The following is a 19988-nucleotide window of genomic DNA, read 5'->3' on the forward strand; positions in this document are numbered from 1 at the left end:
CCTATGAGAAAAGTTAGAGAGGATTTTACGGAACAGAGAAAGGCGAATGAACCAGACTCACTAAATGAGGGGGAAAAAAAAACAAACCTTGCAATTGTTTCAAGTTGGGGAATCCCAGCGACGTAGCTGTCCAATGTAATACTTCACCAAGAAAGGCTCGAGATGGTGATTGGATTAAACAAGTCTTCTTTAGGTCATCAGCTTCAGAATCCTGAAACGGACAAGGTAGGATTTTCAACATTGCACAGAATGCTTGCCCCCCAGTAACTAAAATTATTGGCACTAAAACATGAGATATCATCATGAGATTATAAATGAGAGATACGGCACAACTGGTGGTAGATATTTGGAATTCTCTTGTGTAAATAGCAATGTATGCTAGATTATCTGTCAAATTTAAATCAGAGATTGGTAAGATTTTGATACGCAGAGTTATTTAGGGATATGGATCAAAAGCAGGTATGGAATTTAGATGGCATATCAGTCATATCTGACAGAGTTGCAGAACAGGCTCATTTGACTAAACAGCCTCCTCCTGTTCCTAAGTACTTTTATACCAGCATCATTTGATATTTCGTCCTTTGTTATTTTTCAAAAGTACAGACTTGTCACTGCAAAGACCAAAATCAAATCATTGATCTTAAAAAAAAAACCCACAAACAAATGCCTGGGTACATAATTGAAACATAACTGAAACAGAAAGTGCTAGAAATATTCAGCGGGTTAGACAGCGTCTGTGGAGAGAGGAGTGGAGTTAAAAGGTTTCAGGTTAAAAGAGAGAGAAGTAATAAAGTTTGACAGACACTGTAATGTGGTGGGGGAGGATTGATCGAGATACAAAATCAGCGATAGGTGCAAACCAGGAGAAATTTGATTAACAAAAATAGATCACAATGCAAAGCAAAAACAAGATGGTAAACAATAACATTGGGGGAGGCAATGGCCTAGTGGTATTATTGCTGGACTATAAATCCAAAGACTCGCATAAGCATCTGGGGACCTGGATTCAAATCCTGCCACCGCAGTTGATTGAATTTGAATTCAAAAAATATCTGCAATTAACAATCTAATGATGACCATGTATTCATTTGTCAATTGTTGAAAAAACCCATCTGGTTCACAATTGGCCTTTAGGGAACGAAACTGCCATCCTTACCTGGTCTGGTCTACATGTGACGCCAGATCAATGTGGTTGACTCTGAATTGCCCTCTGGGCAATTAGGGCAATGAGATGGGCAATAAATGCTGCGTAGTCAGCGACACCCTCATCCGGTGAATGGATAAAAATAATGGGACATGTGGAAAGAATAAAACGGGAATCTGGAGGGGATACATGTAGCATAGCAGTCCAAGAATTGATAATGAGCAGTTACAATATCAAATTGTTCAATGTAATATGGTGTTCAGAAGACTGTAAAGTGATTGGACAACCTAAAAGCGCTCTCACAATCACTTTAATCAGTAAAGTGAGGTCATTGGTTAAGCTTGCTGTCAAAATTCAAGGGCAAATTCTAGATAGAGAAAGGAGCGAGGGGTTCACTAATGAGCTAAATTAGTCCACAAACAAGCAATGTAGATAGTTTTGATCCGAAATCCAATCAACAAGCTGCAAAAGAAGTTTCGTGAGGAGCATGGGACAGACTAGGACGTTCTGTCTACAGAACGCCAACTACAGAATAAAATGGCCAACACCACAGGAGACAAGTGAAAGGTCAGAGGAATAGGTGAGAAAACCTTCCAAAATTTTACAATGTATTAGAATAGGAAAAGGCCATTTGGCCCATCAATTCTGTACTTGCACTTGTGCTCAATAATGAGTCTTGCTCCATCCTCCTTTTAACCCCAGCAGCATGTTCTTCCAATCCTTTCTTCTTCAAAAGTTTTTGCTGTTTCCCCTTAAAAGTGTACGCTCCTTATCTCAACCACTCCCCATTGGAGTGAGTTCACATTCTCACCACCCTCTGGGCAAAGATGTTGTGCCCTGAATACCCCATTGCATTTACACGTAAATACCTAATAATTATGGCCCCTGGGTCTGAACAACTTTACAAATGAAAACAGCTCTCCACATTTACGCTAACAAACCCCCTCATGATTTTAAAAGATCCCAGTCCTCATCTTTCTAGAGAAAACTGTCCCCGCACGTCCAATCTTTCAGGCCTGTATCTCTCAATTCTGGTATCATCCTCGTAAATCCTGGAGGAAGTGCTACTTTAGAGCTACTGGGTGTTTGATTAGTAGCAATGGCCACTGCTAGAACTACAGTGAGATCACCAGGAAGGGGCACCTGATTTTAAGGTATGTTTCAGTGAGGCCAAGCTGGCAAGCATCGGAAACGTTGGGTGTAGGAGGATGTAGGGTGGGGTGGGGGGGGGTTGGGGGTGCCACCCTAGAAAGAGAAGCAGAACTCATCCTTGCCTAGCCATCGGGTCTTGCTCGGCAACAGTGGCTAGCTCTCCTGCCTCACAGCGCCAGGGGCCCAAGTTTGATTCCACCCTTGGGCGACTGTCTGTTTGGAGTTTGCTCCAGGTGCTCCAGTTTCCTTCCACAGTCCAACAGTGTGCATGTTAGGTAAACTGGCCATGATAAATTGCCCATATAGTGTCCAGGGATGTGTAGATTAGGTGGGTTGGTGGAGGGGGGAGGGGGGGGCGGTCCGACCAGGATGCCTTGAGGGTCGGCGTGGACTTGTTGGGCCAAAGTTTCCACATTGTAGGGATTCTATGATATAATGATAAGAGGGGGAGATGTGCACCAACTCCCAATGTTAGGTACCATGACCTTGAGGACCATAAGTGGCCACAGGCCCATGGATCTGCCAATTCCTCCTCCATTGCTAGGTAAAATCTTAGTAGTGCATTATGATCATGGTGAAAATGACATGGCAGGGAGTTTAGAGCTGTGTCCTGTAAAGTTTCACCCAAGATTTACTAATGAATTAAAGCCAAATTTTCCATTGGCCATGGTGGGATTTGAACTCCTGTTGACAGACTGTACAATCCTGGTCCAGTAATATAATTAAGGCTTTAACACACACTAATCACGTGTGAAATATCAAGCATAACCTCATCTCAGTTCGCCTGCGTGAAAGGAACCTCAAAGAGCACAACATCCCCATCAAATTGTTTCTCATGCTGAGTATTTACAACAAAAATGCATAATATTCAAGTAATTTACTAAGTCCTGGTTAGCTGCTGACCAAAATCTTTGCCGTAAACACTGATCTGCCTCCAATATTAAGCTACAACGTTAATTTTCTTTTCGTGTGTATTGGGATCTGTTGCAGTCTACCACTACACTCACATAATTGCCCAGTTAATCACTTCTTTCCCATTATAACCTGCAAATTGCAACCTTAGCATTTTGAGATTTGAGGGGTTATACCTGATAAATCCATTGCTGAACTGTAAAACCAAAAACACATTTCTATCACAAGAAGCGCCTCTTCCACACACCCAGTTCTCACTGCACAGATGCAATCACACAAGGTTCTCCCAGAGGGCACAGGCAATGTGTTTAAAAGAAACCTGAAGCAGCACAGAATCAGCACCTTTCCTTTTTCAAAGTTCACCCTGATTAACACGAAACTCATCATCACTAACCGAAACTGCGTTTTTAATTGCTTTTACCTGGGTTTGTTATCACAGTCGACAGAGTCAGGCAGCTGAGCTGCTGCACTGTAACATCGAAACCATGGGGCCTATCTCGGCATTCAGTGCACATTCACACTGGAGTGTTCTGTTGATTCACAAGTGCAGACACAGGGAGAATATGCAAACTCCACACTGACAGAGAGTTGCCTAAGGCTGGAATCGAACCCAGGTGCGGCATGGTGGCTCAGTAGTTAGCACAGTCGCCTCACAGCACCAGGGGCCTTGGTTCAATTCCATCCTCAGCTGACTATCTGTGTAGAGTTTGCACATTCTCCCCATGTCTGTGTGGGTTTCCACCAGGCGCTCCGGCTTCCACCCACAGTCCAAAGATGACCAGAGTAGATGGAGTGGCCATGCGTAATTGCCCACAGTGCCCAGGGATGTGTAGATTAGGTGAGTTAGAGGGGAATGTGTCTGGGTGGGACGCTCTGAGGGTCAATGTGGACTTGTTGGACCAAGTGTAGGCATTCTATGAATTCTAAAACATTGAAGTTTGACTTTCCCAGCAGTTCTAAACAAGCAAACCCCAGGCATTTCTTACTCATGCAAGAACTATTCACACATATGAGAGGCACTGGCGGAGGGCGGGGTGGGGGGGGGGAATCCCCCATTCTACACTGGGAGAAAGACCTTCTTTCCCCACTGTGCCTTGCTGCCCAAAGCTTTAATGCATCCCTCAGCACATGGTCTTGGACCAAGGAATGTGCCAGTCTGCAGCACTTACTCAAGATCAACTCCTTGCTTTGGAAGACCAAGACATTTTGGGCATACAAAACACCACCTTTTACCATGCTGATGGTCCTCCAGGTGCACTCCACATTTGCTGGTGTGTCCCCCAGGGAACAGCCCGTAGAGTGCAGAGTCTTGCACCTCTCTCCAGACTTTCTTTGCAAAGGCACATCACTACCCTAGATTTAATTCATTTAAAGGCATTTGTAAAACACTCACTGCTCTTATTCTTTGACAGGAGCAGCTCACGGTTGCATCGCTGGAAGTGTTGCTGCAGTCACTATGACTGCATGAGCGGCGAGTGTGCGCATCTCTTGAAGTTGCGATGGCAACAAACGCAGCCTTTGAGGATTGTCCAAATAAAAATCGTTTTTGCCATCACCTTTCACTCTCAGGGCCAGGTCTACCCAGTCAGAAAAGGAAATAAAACATATCGAACTTATGCCGGTGGTGCTACCTCAGCCACATGCTAACGATCTCACCAACTGAGCTAACTGTCTCCCCCGTCCCCAGCCCCCTTATAAATCGGGGAGGTGGAAAGGTTTAGGGACGGAATTTCAGAACCAAGGACTCGGGCAGCTGAAGGCACCAATAATAGTGAATAAAATCAAAAATGGAGAAAGGGCTAGAACAAGAGGAGGGCTGAAATCCCTGGAAGGGGTGTGGGGTCAAAGGAGATTACAGTGATCAGGAGGGGCAAGGTCACAGAGGGAAGACGAGGATTTGAATTTTAAAATTGAGGCTTTGAAGGACTAGGAGCCAATATACATTAGGATAGCAGTCACAGAGCTGTACAACATGAAAACAGACCCTTTGGTCCAACGCGTCCTTGCTGAGCAGGTATCCTAAATTAATCTCATCCCACTTGCCAGCATTTGGCCCATTTCCCTCTAAACCCTTCCTATTCATATATCCATCCAGATGCCTTTTAAATTTTAATTGTACCCACTTTCCACCACTTTGTTTGGCAACTTGTTCCATACACAAACCACCCTCTGAAAAAGTTATCCCCCTGGTCCATTTTAAATGCTCCAGGCAAAATAGCCTCAGCCTGTTCAGCCTCTCCCTCTTGCTTAAACCCTCCAACCTTGGCAACATGCTTGTAAATTTTTTCTGAACCCTTTCAAGTTTCACAATATCTTTCCTGTAGCAGGTAGGCTAGAATTGCACACAGTATTCCAAAATGCCTAACCGATGTCCTGTACAGCAGCAACTTGACCTCCCAACTCCTATCTCAATGCACTGACATCAATAAAGGCAACCATACAAGATGCCTTCTTCACTATCCCATCTACACGGGCATCCATTTTCAAGGAACTATGAACCTTGGAATCATTGCCTTGGACTGAAGATATAAACACCAGCATTATGGATTATAATGTGATTGAATGTTTCTCTCTTGGAGTAATTACCAAAGCAATTGAAAGCACAGGTCCCAAGGACTAGGATTTTACAACCATCTTTGAATAGAGTCAGCCAATATGCAGCAGAGGATTGTGTCACAGTAGAATTGTTTTACTTGTACTTGGAGAAGAATGGACTTATTAGGAATGGTCTGTATGGCTTTAAGCAGGGGGATGTCTTGTCTCATAAACTTGATTGAGCTTTCTGAGGAAGAGACAAAGATGATTGATGAGGGCAAGGAAGCACAAGTTATTTACATGAAGTTTACTAAAGCATTTGACAAGGTCCTTCGTGGTAGGCTGGTCCAGAAGGTCAAATCACATGAAATTCGTGGTGAGTTAGCAAACTGCAAACGATATTAGCTTGGCCATAGACAGAGAGTAGTTGTGAAGGGATGTCTGGGATTAGTGGAGTTCTACAAGTATTGGCGCTGGGACATGTGTTGTTTTTAAAATATATAAATGACTCGGATGAAAATGTCAGAGGTCTGATTAATAAGTTTTCAGATGACATGGAAACTGGTGACGTTGTAGATCATAAGGAGGGATATCAAAGGATGCAGTAGTGTATAGATCAGCTGGAAAGTTGGATGGAGAAATGGCGGATGGAATTTAATCCAAGCCAGCATGAAATGATGCACTTAGAACATAGAACAGTACAGCACAGAACAGGCCCTTCAGCCCACAATGTTGTGCCGACCATTGATCCTCATGTATGCACCCTCAAATTTCTGTGACCATATACATGTCCAGCAGTCTCTTAAATGACCCCAATGACCTTGCTTCCACAACTGCTGCTGGCAACGCATTCCATGCTCTCACAACTCTCTGCGTAAAGAACCTGCCTCTGACATCCCCTCTATACTTTCCACCAACCAGCTTAAAACTATGACCCCTCGTGCTAGCCATTTCTGCCCTGGGAAATAGTCTCTGGCTATCAACTCTATCTATGCCTCTCATTATCTTGTATACCTCAATTAGGTCCCCTCTCCTCCTCCTTTTCTCCAATGAAAAGAGACCGAGCTCAGTCAACCTCTCTTCATAAGATAAGCCCTCCAGTCCAGGCAGCATCCTGTTAAACCTCCTCTGAACCCTCTCCAAAGCATCCACATCTTTCCTATAATAGGGCGCCCAGAACTGGACGCAGTATTCCAAGTGCGGTCTAACCAAAGTTTTATAGAGCTGCAACAAGATCTCACAACTCTTAAACTCAATCCCCCTGTTAATGAAAGCCAAAACACCATATGCAACACTTGGGAGGTCAAATGTAAGAAGAAAGTGTTCAGTCAATGGCTGGACTTGCAGGAGCACGGATATACAGTGAGATTTTGAGCTGCAAGTCCATAGCTCCTTGAAAATGGCAACACAAGTGGATATGGTTGTAATGAAGGTATACAGCATGCTTATCTTTATTGGTTAGGGCATCAAATACAAAGTTAGCAAGTCATGTTGCAACTGGATAAGACTTTGGTCAGACCACATTTGGAGTACTGTGCACAGTTCTCGTCACTACGCTATAGGAAGTATGTGAAGATCTGAGAGGGTGCAGGAGAGGTTTACCAGGAGGTTAAGTGGATTGGAGTTTGTTAGCGATAAGGTGTGTTTGGATTCTTCTCATGAGCATACTGGGAGATTGAGAGGAGACCTGATAAAAGAATATAAAATTATAAGAGGCATGGGGAAGGTGGATAGTTGGAGCCTCTTCCCCAGGGTGGAAATGTCAAATTCTAGGGGGCAGAGGTTTAAGGTAAGAGAGGGGAAAGTTTGAAGGAGATGTCCAGGAATTTTTTTTTGTTATACAGAAGGCAGTCGATACCTGAAATGCACTGCCAAGGCAAATGGTAGAAGCAGATACCATAGGAAAGTTTGAGAGACATTTAGACAGACACATGCAGGATTGGAAGGATACAGATCATGCGAAGGCAGATGGGATTAGTTTAGTATAGCATCACCATCAGCACAAATATGGTGGGCCAAAGGACTTGTTTCTGCGCCCTACTATTCTATGTTCCACATCTGCAATTTTTAAAAGGTCTTTCTAACTCTGCAAAAAAGCAAACTGATCCAACATTTCAAAGTTATTTATCAGCTGTAAAGCATTTTGGAATGTCCAGCTAAATGAAAGATACACTAGAAAGCAAGTCTTTTACTCTCACTCTTTCAACCAGACATGAAATGATCACAACACAGCCAACAATAGGGCTGTCTTTGGAGAGATAAATCAGGCAACTCTTGGGATATTTGGAAGGACTGGTGTAATTAGAAATGAAAAAGCCATGATGCAGTCGGCTGTCACAAATCTGGAAGGAACAGTCGTGTTTTTGCCTTCTGCCTGGTTTAGTGTCTATAGCTCAGTGGTAAATAGTTATCAAAACAGTTTCTTTGCATGGTGTATCCTCAAATGCCTGGTCATTGCAGACATAAAACATTAAAAAAAAGAGAAACTCAATGGAAATTCCCGGGATCATATTTTCCTATCCTGCGTAGGTCCCATAACATTGATACATAAACCGTACGGAACAATTTTACTTCGACCTTGATTGTTAAGTGGGGCAGGAGGCTGGGAAAAAAGAGAAGACAGCAGATGGCAGTTTGCAAAAAAATTAACAGCACTCAAAATTATCTGAGAGTTGGAGTAACCATTAGCCTGGCAAATTGGTGAGATTATGTTTCTTATGAAATGTTAAGGCCATTTCTTACTATCCATAAATTTGCTTCATGACTCATCTACTCCTCTTGCCTCACATCGTGCCGAAGCTTACGGATTTTTGGCAAAGTGTGAATCACGGCAAGTTGGCTACAGCAATTCTTGCTGCCAAGTTATTTTTCTTTACCATATCGCACCAAACTCATCACGCTAATTGATGGTTCAGCATGTGTCAAAATGTGTTCGATTGTGCTCCTATGTAAACAAGAAAAGTTTTGCCATTTTAAAGGCAGTGTGTAGAAACAAAAGTAAAGACTCCACACCTCTCCAGCGATGTGTCAATCCATTAAAGCAGTAAATTTGAAATTATCTTCTTTAAATCGCTTCAGGGTCGCACAATCCTAATTTGTAGGAAATCCCAGTCACCTCTGGGAAACCCATAATTTGCATTCCTCCACCAGTGGTAGCTTTACCTTCAGCTGTAAGATCCTAAACTCCAATGTCCTCCTTTAACACGCTGCTTAATACTCATCTCAAGTACAAAATCTTTTATCACCTCACCTAACAAATCACGTAGGTGATCAACTTTTGTGCCAAAAATACACTACTATAAAGCTCCTTGAGACAATGTTAAAGGCACTACATCAATGCAAATTATTGTTATCCATCTTTACCACCAATACTGCACCTATCACATCATAATATGTGCCATTTGTTGATTCCTGTTGGGAATGTTATGGGACAGTCAAGTGTTAACAAACATACGAGTATATGAATTAGGATCAGCGTAGGTCTTTCGGCCCTTCAAGCCAATCTGGCACTTAAACTCTTACTTGATTTGGTTTCCAGTGTCAACTCTACATGCTAGCTCCCTCTAATGACCTTTCACTACAAAAGGAAATTGTTTTCATTATCATCGAGAATGGTAACTTATAACCAAACAGCAGACTTGACCTTCAGGCAGATGTTCAAGGCTTGCCATCAAGAAAAATTATCTGAAGCCTTGGTAGTCCATAGTTGCTGTTGCCATGGCAATGCCTTAGCCAATCAGAGTTGATTTCCTTTCTTCCTGCTACACAAGTTACTGTGATCCTTAAAAATTGAGATTCTTGCCTTTGTCTTGACAAGTGCAAGACAATGAAACTTTGGCAACAAGTTTCTCCTATCGGCAATATTCAAGAATGCATGACTAGTCATGTCCTCATTACTGACATTAAACATCAGCACTTCGAGGCAAAATCCTAATTGATCACTGCCCTTTCACTACGCTCGAAAGGTAACCAAGACTAGTTATAACAATGCTACAGCTGCCAACTAATCTACTGCAAAGCAAATCCGCCTTGAGCTGAAATGGTTCAGTAATGAACAATTTAATTAACATTTAAATCATTGATATTAGGTGTCAGCTAAGGCTTAGAGGATAACATTCTTGTCTATCAAGAGGTAAGATTGTGGGTTCATGACCAACTCCCAGGACTTGATCACAAAACTAAAAGATAGACAACTTCTAGTGTATTACTATTGTTACAGTTTCCTGACCTACAACATGACAGAATCCTGGGCATACAAAGAGCGTCATTCCACCTCAGACCAACTGAGCAGGATTAAAAGGCTGTGCAGTACCTCAAAATTTAGTAAGTCTTTAGCTAAGCTTTTGTCTATCCTCTCGGGTGAATGCAAGAATTTCCTGGTCCCTATTCTGGTTACATTATTGGTGATGTGGTATATAATGAGGAGGAGAGCCAGAAACTACATCCTGATATAGATGGGGCTGGTCAGATGGGCAGAACAGAGGCAAATCAATTTAATCCTGAAAAAAGGGAGCGGGGATGCATTTTAGGAAGACTAAAATTGAAAACATTGAATGGTAGCACCCTAAGAAGTAAAAAGAGGGTTATTGTGTCTATGTGCGTAGATCCTCGAAGGCAAAAAATTGATAAGATGTTTAAAAAGGCATATGGGACACTTGCCTTTATTAGTCAAGGTACGAAATACAAGAGAAAAGAGGTTATGACGTGGTGGTACATAATATAATTTAGACCTCAGCTGCAGTACTGTGTACATTCTGGTGACCACACTGTAGGGAGGGTGTGATTACACTAGAGGAGGTTTACCAGGATGTTGCTTGGGCTGAGGAGATTCAGCTACAAAGAGAGACGAGATAGGCTGGGGGTTGTTTTTCTTAAAACAGGGAGATCTGATTAACATTTAGTTCTGAGGGGCACAGACAGGGTAGATAGGAAGAAACATTTGCCCTTAGTTGAGGCATCAATGACCAGACAAAGAGGGTTGTGGGTAGCTGAAATTCACTGCCTAAAATGGTGGGAGAGGCAGGAACTCTCAAGAAATTTAAGGACTATTTAGACAGACATTTGAAATGCCACAGCATATAATACTGTGGGGCAAGTGCTAGAAAATGGGATTAAAGTCGACGGGTATTTGAAAATTAGCACCAATACAACACAACAGATTGAAGGGGCCTCTTTCTGAGCGGTAAAATCTCTGACTCTGTGTAGATGAGGAGCAGGGGAGTTCTCCTGGTCAATATTTATCATCATTCAATCAACATTACACAAAGAAATAAACAATAGATGATGCGGTCAGCATCCACCACCCTGTTTGTGGGACCTCACTGTGCACAAGGTGGCTGCTTCATTTCCTACAATAAAATGGTGACTATGCGTCAAAAGCACATCTTTGGCTGGTGTGGCAGTGCAGTGCACCAAACTAGTGAATGGCACAACTGAAATTCAAGTATTTCACTTCTTTGGCACTTGCGAATTTGAAAGCATCAGAAAGCACGTATAACACTGAAGTCTCCAAACAAATTAAAGAATGCCTACTTCATTTATAAAAATAAAATTTAAACACCTTTAGCTGTCTGAGATCACTTATTATTTTCTACATTAGATTACCAAACAGGGAAACATATGTCCTGATCCAGCTGCTCCCATTTCCCTTCAGGTTGTGCTGAAATGCTAAGAATACTGCAGCTATCATATTGCAATATGTACCACTTGTGGATCAGGTTTAGACAGGAAAGCCCGAATCTCACTATTATTCAGCATAAAATGAGGCCATTCAGCCTATGGTGACTGGACTGGCTCTTTGAAACAGCGATTCAATTAGTGCCACGTCCTTCTGTCAGACCTGCAAATTTTTCCCAATACTGCTGATGTAGTCTCACCAAGGCCCTATAGAGCTGCAGTAAGACTTCTTTGCTCCCATACCCAAATGCTCTCGCAATGAAGGTCAACAAACCATTTGTCTGGAAACTTGAGGTAGATAAAATGTCTGCAACCATTTGTCTTCTGATCTGCTTGCTATATCTGCATACTTACATTCGGTGACTGAAGTACATGGACACACAGATCACTTTGTGCATTAACTTTTCGCAATCTATCAGTAGTTAAATAATACTCTTCATTTCTTTCCCCAGCTGAAGCATACTGAAGCATATATAGCTTCATATTTAGCTGCATTGAACTGCATCTGCAGGTACTTGCCCACTCATGATGACTTAATCAAGTTCAGTGAAGTCTCCAGGTATTCTCCTCACAACTCTCAAGCCTACCAGTTTTGTATAATCAGCAAAACTTGGAAATGTTACAATGTCTCTCATTCAAATCACTGAAATATACTGTGAATAGATGGGTCCAAGCAGTGATCCTTGCAGTACCCCACTTCTAATTGCCTATCACTCTGAAAATGACTCATTTATTCCTATGGTCTTTCCTGTTTGCTAACCAGTCCCTCGATCCATGAGCTTTGACGTTGATCAATGACCACTGATGTGGTATTTTATTAAAGGCTTTCTGAAAATCCAGACACAGCCAGTGGTCCTCCCTCATCTATTCCACTGGTGGAGATCCTTTAAAAAAAATTGCAGGAGGTTTGTCAAACATAATTTCCCTTTGATAAATTCATGTTGACTTTGAGTAACACAATTGATATTTTTAAATGTCCTATTATCACAACCTTATAATAGACTCCCATGGCACTCCAATCACTAATTTTAAAGTCAGTGGTATAATTCCCATTATTCTCTCTCCCCACTTTTATAAACAGAGAGGTTACATTCGTCACCCACCAATATGCTGCTACTGTTCAAGAATCAATGGTTAATGTCCCTTCATATCCTGTAATGTATAATATTAAGCCCTGGGGATTTCTTGGCACAGTCCCATTCATTTCTCCAGCCCTACCTTATTCTTTCACTGAAAATAATTTTCAATTTCTCCTTCCCAAAAGTACCACAGTCTCCCTAGCACCAGTGCTCCCACTTTTATTTTCCTTCTGTGCAGACCTCCAACATCTGGGAGCAGTCGTGACTTCCAGCATGGAAAATCAACACTGCAGGTACGGTCACCATGCTAACCACGGCACACAGGACTTTGGAGCGGATGGGGGTGAACACAGCCAGGCGGATTAGAGGGGATTTTAGTCAGGACTTTCAAGAAGATTTTTGTGCCTTCTGTAAGCAACAGGGAGGCAATGGCCGAGTGGTGTTGTCGCTGGACTGGTAATACAGAGACCCAGGTAATATCCCGGAGACCTGGGTTCGAATCCCGCCATGGCAGATGATGGAATTGGAAATCAAGAAATATCTGGGATTAAGAATCTGATCTAGGTCGTACCTACCACCAGTGTCCACTTATCACCACCATTCTGTCTCTGCCCCTTCCCCGCTCCATCGAACTGCAGCTTCCTCCCCCAGCCCTGAAGGGTAAGACCCGAAACGTTAGGCTCCTACTTTCTTCCAGATGCTGCCTGGCTTCTTCCAGCCTCCTATTTGTCTGAGATAGTGGGACTGCAGATGCTGGAGAATCCAAGATAACAAAACGTGTGAAGCTGGATGAACACAGCAGGCCAAGCAGCATCTCAGGAGCACAAAAGCTGACGTTTCAGGCCTAAACCCTTCATCAGAGAGCCTCTGATGATGGTTCTAGTCCCGAAACATCAGCTTTTGTGCTCCTGAGATGCTGCTTGGCCTGCTGTGTTCATCCAGCTTCACACTTTACTATCTCCTGTTTGTCTACCTTGGATTCCAGCATCTGCAGTTTTTTTTTGTGTCTTTCCAATTAGGTAGTTTGATTTTAAAATCCTTGCTTCAAAACCTTCCATGGTTACGCTGTCCATGCCCCGTCCAATCTATCTTCCTCGTCTGTTTCTCCCTCTCTTTCTCTCTCTTTCCGTCACGTCCACACTGGTTCTTCACTCAGTCTCAAAAAGGTCTCCACAACACTCCTGACGCAGCAGTGTCAAACAACACACAATCTATGTTTTGTCCTTCCCAGTTGTGATGGTCAATGGGACACACAGATGAATTTCCTCAGGGTGTCCTTTAAACACTTCTCTCTTTGCCACTCACTATCGTTCAGCTCTCTGCACTTACAATCTTGATCAGTCAACCGTCATCTATCCAGGTAGCAGTAGTGCCCTGTCAATTAGGTGGGAAGGCAAGTGGCGAGGATGTCACTAAACAGCCTTCAGAGAGATAGGCAGATTAAGCAAGTGTGCAAAAACTTGGCAGATGGAAGAAAGTGTTTGAAAATTTGAGGTTATGCATTTTGGCAGGAAGAATAGAGCGCTAAATATTAGTTAAATGGAGGAAGACTGCTGAAAGCAGAAGGGTTTGCAAGTCTTCTCCATTAATCACAAAATGCTAATATCCACATTCCACAAAATAATTGGGAAGGCAAGTGAAATGTTAGCCTTTATTTCAGAGGGAATGGTGGATAAAAGTATGAGGTTTTGCTAAAAATATACAAAGGCCACACCTGGAATATCATGACCAATTTTTATTCCGTAGTCTAAGAAAAGACATACCGGAATTGGTGGCAGTCCACACAAGGTTTAGAAGCCTGATCCCGGGAGGGACTGCCTTATGAGGAGAAGTTCAATAGCTTGGGATCTATAGGTGTGAGGCTAGAAAACCATCAGAGGAGCAAGAAAATCAATGTTTCAGCCTGAAATACGGCTAATGTTACTCCAGTATTAAAAAGGGAGGCATGTGAATGTAACATTTGTAGTGGGGAAAATTCTCGAATCCATTGTCAAGGATTCCAGAGCAGAACATTCAGAAAACAGTGGCAGGATCAGCCACCATGGATTTATGAGGGGGAAATCATGCTTGAAAATCTGTTGGAATTCTATGAAGATGTAACTAACAGAGTTGACAATGGAGAGCCAGTTGTAGTATATTTGGGCTTTCAGAAAGTGTTTGACATAGTCCCACATAAGAGATTACTGTGCAAGGTTAAAGCATGTAGGATTGGGGAAAGTGTATTGAAATGGACAGAAAACTGGTTGGCAGAGAGGAAACAGAGTAGGAATTAATGGGTCATTTTCAAATTGACAGGCAGTAACTCATGGGGTGCCACTGGGATCGGTGCTGAGACCCCAGCTATTCACAATATATATTAACGATTTGGATGAGGGAACAAAATGTAACATCTACAAGTTTGTAGATGATAGCAATTTTGGTGGGAGGATAAAGCATGACAAGGATGCAGAGATCCTTCAGCACGATCTTGACAGGGTTGGGTGAGTGGGCAATGGTGGATGCAGTATAATTCAGATAAATGTGAGGCTATTCAAATCAGAAACAAAAACAAGCAGCAGGTTCAGTAGGCAGTAAAGAAGGCAAATGGTATGTTGGCCTTCATTGGTAGAGGTTTTTAGTACAGGAGCAGGGATGTGTTGTTGCAGTTAAACTGGAGCTTGGTGAGACCACACCTGGAATATTGCGTGCAGTTTTGGTGTCCTCTCCCCGAGGAAGGATGCTCTTGCTCTCGAGGGAATGCAGTGAAGGTTTACCAGGCTGATTCCGGGGATGGTGGGACTGACTTAGGAGGAAAAATCAACTAGGTTGGGATTGTTTTTGCTGGAGTTCAGAAAATTGAGGGGTGGGGGAGGTCTCAGAGACTCATACAATTCTAACAGGAATGGACAGGGCAGATGCACAGAGAATGTTCCCGATGCTGGGTTTGTCCAGAACTAGGGGGTGACAGTATGAGGATTCGGAGTAGACTATTTAGGATGGAGATGAGGAGATGTTTCTCCACCCAAAGAGTGGTGAGCCTGTGGAATTCATTACCACAGGAAGTAGTTAATGCCAAAACATTGAATGTATTCGAGAGGCAACTAGATATAGCATTTGGGACGAATGGGATCAGAGGTAATGGGGAGAAAGCAGGATTAGGTTATTCAGTTGGATGATCAGCCATGATCATGAAAAATGGCACTGCAGGCTCAAACGGCCAAATGGCCTCCTCCTGCTCCAATCTTCTCTGTTTCTAATTGTCTCCAGTTCAATAAGTTGGGTCTGTACTTATTAGCGTTTAGAAGAATGAGAAGAGCATTTATTTTAACAGACAAGGTTCTTAGACAGGTCGGCTGGGCAGATCTAGTAAGTTTTCTTTCCCCTGTGGGAGAATCTATGGCCAGGGAGCATAAACTCAGAGTAAGGAGCTACATAGTCAAGGCCAAGAGGAGAACTTTTTTGTCCGAAGGCAGCGAATCAGTGGAATTCCTTACCGAAGGTAGCTGTTGAGGCTGGGTTATTATAAATTTGGCTATCTCACCCATGACAACAAGTAGCTGCTATAATAATAATAATAATAATAATCAGCACAGGCTTGGTTGGCCAAAAAGCCAAAATTGTATTGTATTGCATGTATAGAATCTAGGGTGCTGGAGAGAAAAGGCAGGAAAATAGAGTTGAAAATTATCAAATCAGCCATGGGCTCTGTGAATTATGCTTAAATGTCTTATTGTCTTAGGTCATGTGATCTGCAGGGGGATGGTCATGCTGCCAGTGAAGTTGGCAGTTCGCAAGACTTCAACATTTGTGACGTGGTGGATGTTGAAGATGCTGCGGTGCCAGTGCTGGTGAAAGTGCTCTACAAGGCACAGATGACAGTGGTACAGAACCATGACTCAGTGCCATACAGAAAGGGTGGTGAGGATGACACCTCTGTATACTTAGAGTTTGTTGCAAACCTGTGGTTGATGCACAGTTATTTGTACAGAGTCTGCCAAATACACTGTTTGCTTTATTGTCTACAGTCCACTTCCTAGTCAATGGCTCATCAAATGAGTTGACGCTCCCCCAGATAGGTAAATGGTGTGATAAGATTCAGCTTTGTTCCCTTGATGATGATATATCCTCTGCCTGGGGAGCGGGCTGATGCAGGATTTCAGTTTTCTTTAAACTGATTTCTAACCTGACAACTAGAACCACGTTTGGAGATTTCCCGTGTCTGTGAGCCCAAAGGTTCTTTTTGCTGTTCTTGCTTTTCCTCTTCGTCGGCTTTCACTCTCAAAACATCCACATACTCTATCTCCACTGGTTCAATCCAAGATATTGGCCTCCCAGGAAATGCCAATGTTACATATTTTCATGGTAGCTTTCAGCACGTCCTATGAATGCTGGCTGAGCTGGGAGAAGACCACCAAGCTGTGGAAGCCTGTTGTTATCAGACATCTGAAATGTATGACCAATACTAAAGAAAAATGATCACAGCATCTGCACTTGTGCTGCCTGCTTACTCTGTCTGTCACTGTGTCTGTCCTCCCACTTGGTGTGTAGCATCTTTTACAGACAGCAATGATGGAATGACTGCAGATATCCCCCTGTCATTTTCATCTCCCCCATAAATGTAAGATAGGGAGTATTACTAGGTGATACACATGCTTGGTTTGATGTTTTGATGTTTAAAGCTTCAAATAAACAAACAGAGTCAGAGATTAAATAGTATATTGCTCATTTGATAACTCAGTTGCAATCCAGCAGAGAGCCTGTTCTAGTCTGAGTATGACAGCTGTGAATATTGACATAAAAAGAGAGAACTGAGGTAACGACACAACCTTGTTGATTCCTGTCTTAATCAAAGGGATCTGTAATGGGCTATTTTACCAGAGGAGATTACAGAAATGAGGAGGCAGGAGGCAGAGGCCATTGAGAGATTTCAATACAATTTAATGATCCAGATATTATTTAATTGGAACCCAACATAAGTCACTTAGCATAGGAGTGATGCGTGAGTGGGACTAAATAAAGATTGGATGCCTGACAGTTCTATTTTGTCTTCCACGTTTCCAAAATCATGATCAAACTGTTTGAAAACACAAGCTTATTTATATACTTTAGAAGGTAGAGAGAGAGAGAGAGAGAGAGAAAGAAAACAAAACAAAAAGGCCTAGCTATCAATTTTAAAACAAAATCTTTGCCACTTTATCAACAACAACAGAGCCACAAGGGGGATAAAAAGACACACTTAATCAACAAATGACCTTTGCACCATTCCTCACTTCATCTTAAACCTTGAGCATGGGTGGGGCAAAGGCGTTTGAGAGAAGTGGAGAACAAACTTGTAAACGATTACAGACACTGGTAATGCATTTACAAACAAGTTCCATATCTAATGGACTGGTTTCAACATTTACTGAAGAAACCATTCAAAAACATTTGTGCAACAGGACAAAGAGGGCCAAGGCCATCTCTCTGTTGCTACAACTATTTTAACCACATTTAAAGAACCACTTAATACATTTGACTGTTGCAATAAGAGGGCTCCAAACTTACTACTGGAAAATTCACCAATGGAGTCATCTCAACCCACAATCCTAGCACTAACCTCTCCATCCGATTCCAAAACCACAGCTTCTGAGTTCATGAAAAAGTTGGCCAGCTTTTTCTTAGAAGCCACGAGCTGGCTCCTGGGTTGCCAGAGTGCAAACTGAGTTAATTTGCATACTGCTCTACTTATTATTAACCGGTACCTACAGGACCAGGATTGTGCAGGCTGATTAAAATTTCCACTTGATCAAGAGGTCCACGTAAAAAAAATGCACTAAGTAATAGAAACATGAACAAAACCAGAAGTTGCTGGAAAACCTCAACAGGTCCAGGAGCATCTATGAAGAAAAACAAAAATCAGAGTTAATGTTTCGGGTCTGGTAACCCTTCCTCAGAACTGCAGTGAAGTGCAGTTTTGTTCCTGATTTACAGCATCTGCAGTTCTTTCAGTTAATAGAAACATGACGCAGAAGGTACACACGGCAGTGTTAACTTAGAGCATAAATCACTTAAATAATAATGCAACTTTGCCTGAAACAAAACACTTACTGGCAGAGAGCCTTCTCACTCTCACCGTCCACTGACTACTCAGATTGCGATAGTACAATAAATGTCTGGTATGCGAGGTATACAATTATTGCCAGGTTGTTGAAAGTGCTAGTTCATAAGGCATTGATTAAAACAAAGATTTCTCCCAAAATTCCCATCCTATCTCCAGATTTTTTATCCGAGGTGCATGTGGGGCCTCGATTTTCACCTTCATATCAACGCGTGGGCATTGGGGAATATCCCAGCATGACCCACCCACCTTTGGAGAAGGTGCCTGCGAGGTTGGAATCTTCATTATGGTGGGCCAGGTATAGGCAAATGTCAGGCCAACCTAATGAAGATAAAAAGGTTCAGAGACACTCACAGAGGCAGCTAGATACCAAGGCCAGCTGTTTAAAAAGGTTCGTGGTGCTGTGGCACTTTATTGCAGTTATAAATGAAGACATTAAGGCTCTCTCACATTCACCCTTACCATCCCCTGATCCCTCAAAGCACAGCCCATACCCCATCCAAACCACTTCATGCCCTCTCATCATCCCCACGCCAAGCTGTCTCTATATTATACAATATAGGGCTGTTTGTACCTTCCGCATTAAGGAGTGCCCCTGCATTCAATCTCCACAGAAACTTAATGCAAAGCAAAGCAACACATTTCATCATTGACATTATCAGGTCTGGTTGATTGCCCAATACTAAGTTATCAACAGCAGAATCCATTACTCCAACCTGTATAAATAAACATCATGCAATTGACAGAGGAGATCAAAGAGCTAGAGATCTCTGTCAGCAATGTGTACCTTGGGGTTCCGCTGTTTCAACAGTCTAATGGATGTTTGTGCACTCAGCCAATTTTCATTATTTGTTCTTGAAATAAGTTTTCTTTTAAGTGTGTAGCAAGTTATGAAAAATTCCTGCTTTGTTTTTAATAAATTTTTATAAACACATCTTATTCTCAGTACAGGTTTCATTGGTTCTATCTAGTGGGCAAAATGTGCAAGCAAACACTATAGCTTACCTTGGAAGATGATTCACTTGGCATGTGGGTTACAGTTAAGAACGTCTGAACTTAATTTTTTCCAGAAGAAGCCTTCACCCAGAATAAGGTTTCCAATTCCTCAGAAGTAGACTGAACTACAACCTTTTGAGAACCACACCTGGCTCTGTGAAAATTGCAGACAACTGGGCCATCCCTATTCCCCTAGTGGAGTCAAAAAGGTTAGGGTGCAGACTCACATTCCCAACAAGCCCAAATTCCTAAAAAAAGGCCCACAATGTAAATCAGAAACTGTGGGAATGGTGTTGAGAATCCCAGAATAAGATTGCAGCTGCTACTTTATCCTCTCCACAGGATCTCCCTGACTTCAAGAAAGTGTGGCACTGACATTCGGCACTTCCAGCTAATAATGTGAGATATGTTTAGTAAT

The 19988-nt window shown here is 42.5% G+C and overlaps 1 protein-coding gene across 4 annotated transcripts in view; it reads right to left on the bottom strand.

The window, feature by feature from the left end:
* The window catches only part of LOC125451278 (coronin-2A-like), a 164361-nt gene that overhangs the window by 102923 nt on the left and 41450 nt on the right, over positions 1 to 19988 (bottom strand). For 2 of the 4 annotated variants that reach the window (XM_048528237.2, XM_048528233.2), the window contains exon 2: positions 88 to 211. The exons of 1 other annotated variant lie outside the window; for it this stretch is intronic. The gene's annotated coding sequence lies outside the window, so the exon portion shown is untranslated. Of the gene's footprint in view, positions 1 to 87; positions 212 to 18073; positions 18142 to 19988 lie in introns of those variants that run through there. One more of the 4 variants, XM_048528234.2, reaches the window with a different exon arrangement.

The sequence above is a fragment of the Stegostoma tigrinum genome, chromosome 3, assembly GCF_030684315.1.
Source record: "Stegostoma tigrinum isolate sSteTig4 chromosome 3, sSteTig4.hap1, whole genome shotgun sequence".
Classification (NCBI taxonomy): domain Eukaryota; kingdom Metazoa; phylum Chordata; class Chondrichthyes; order Orectolobiformes; family Stegostomatidae; genus Stegostoma; species Stegostoma tigrinum.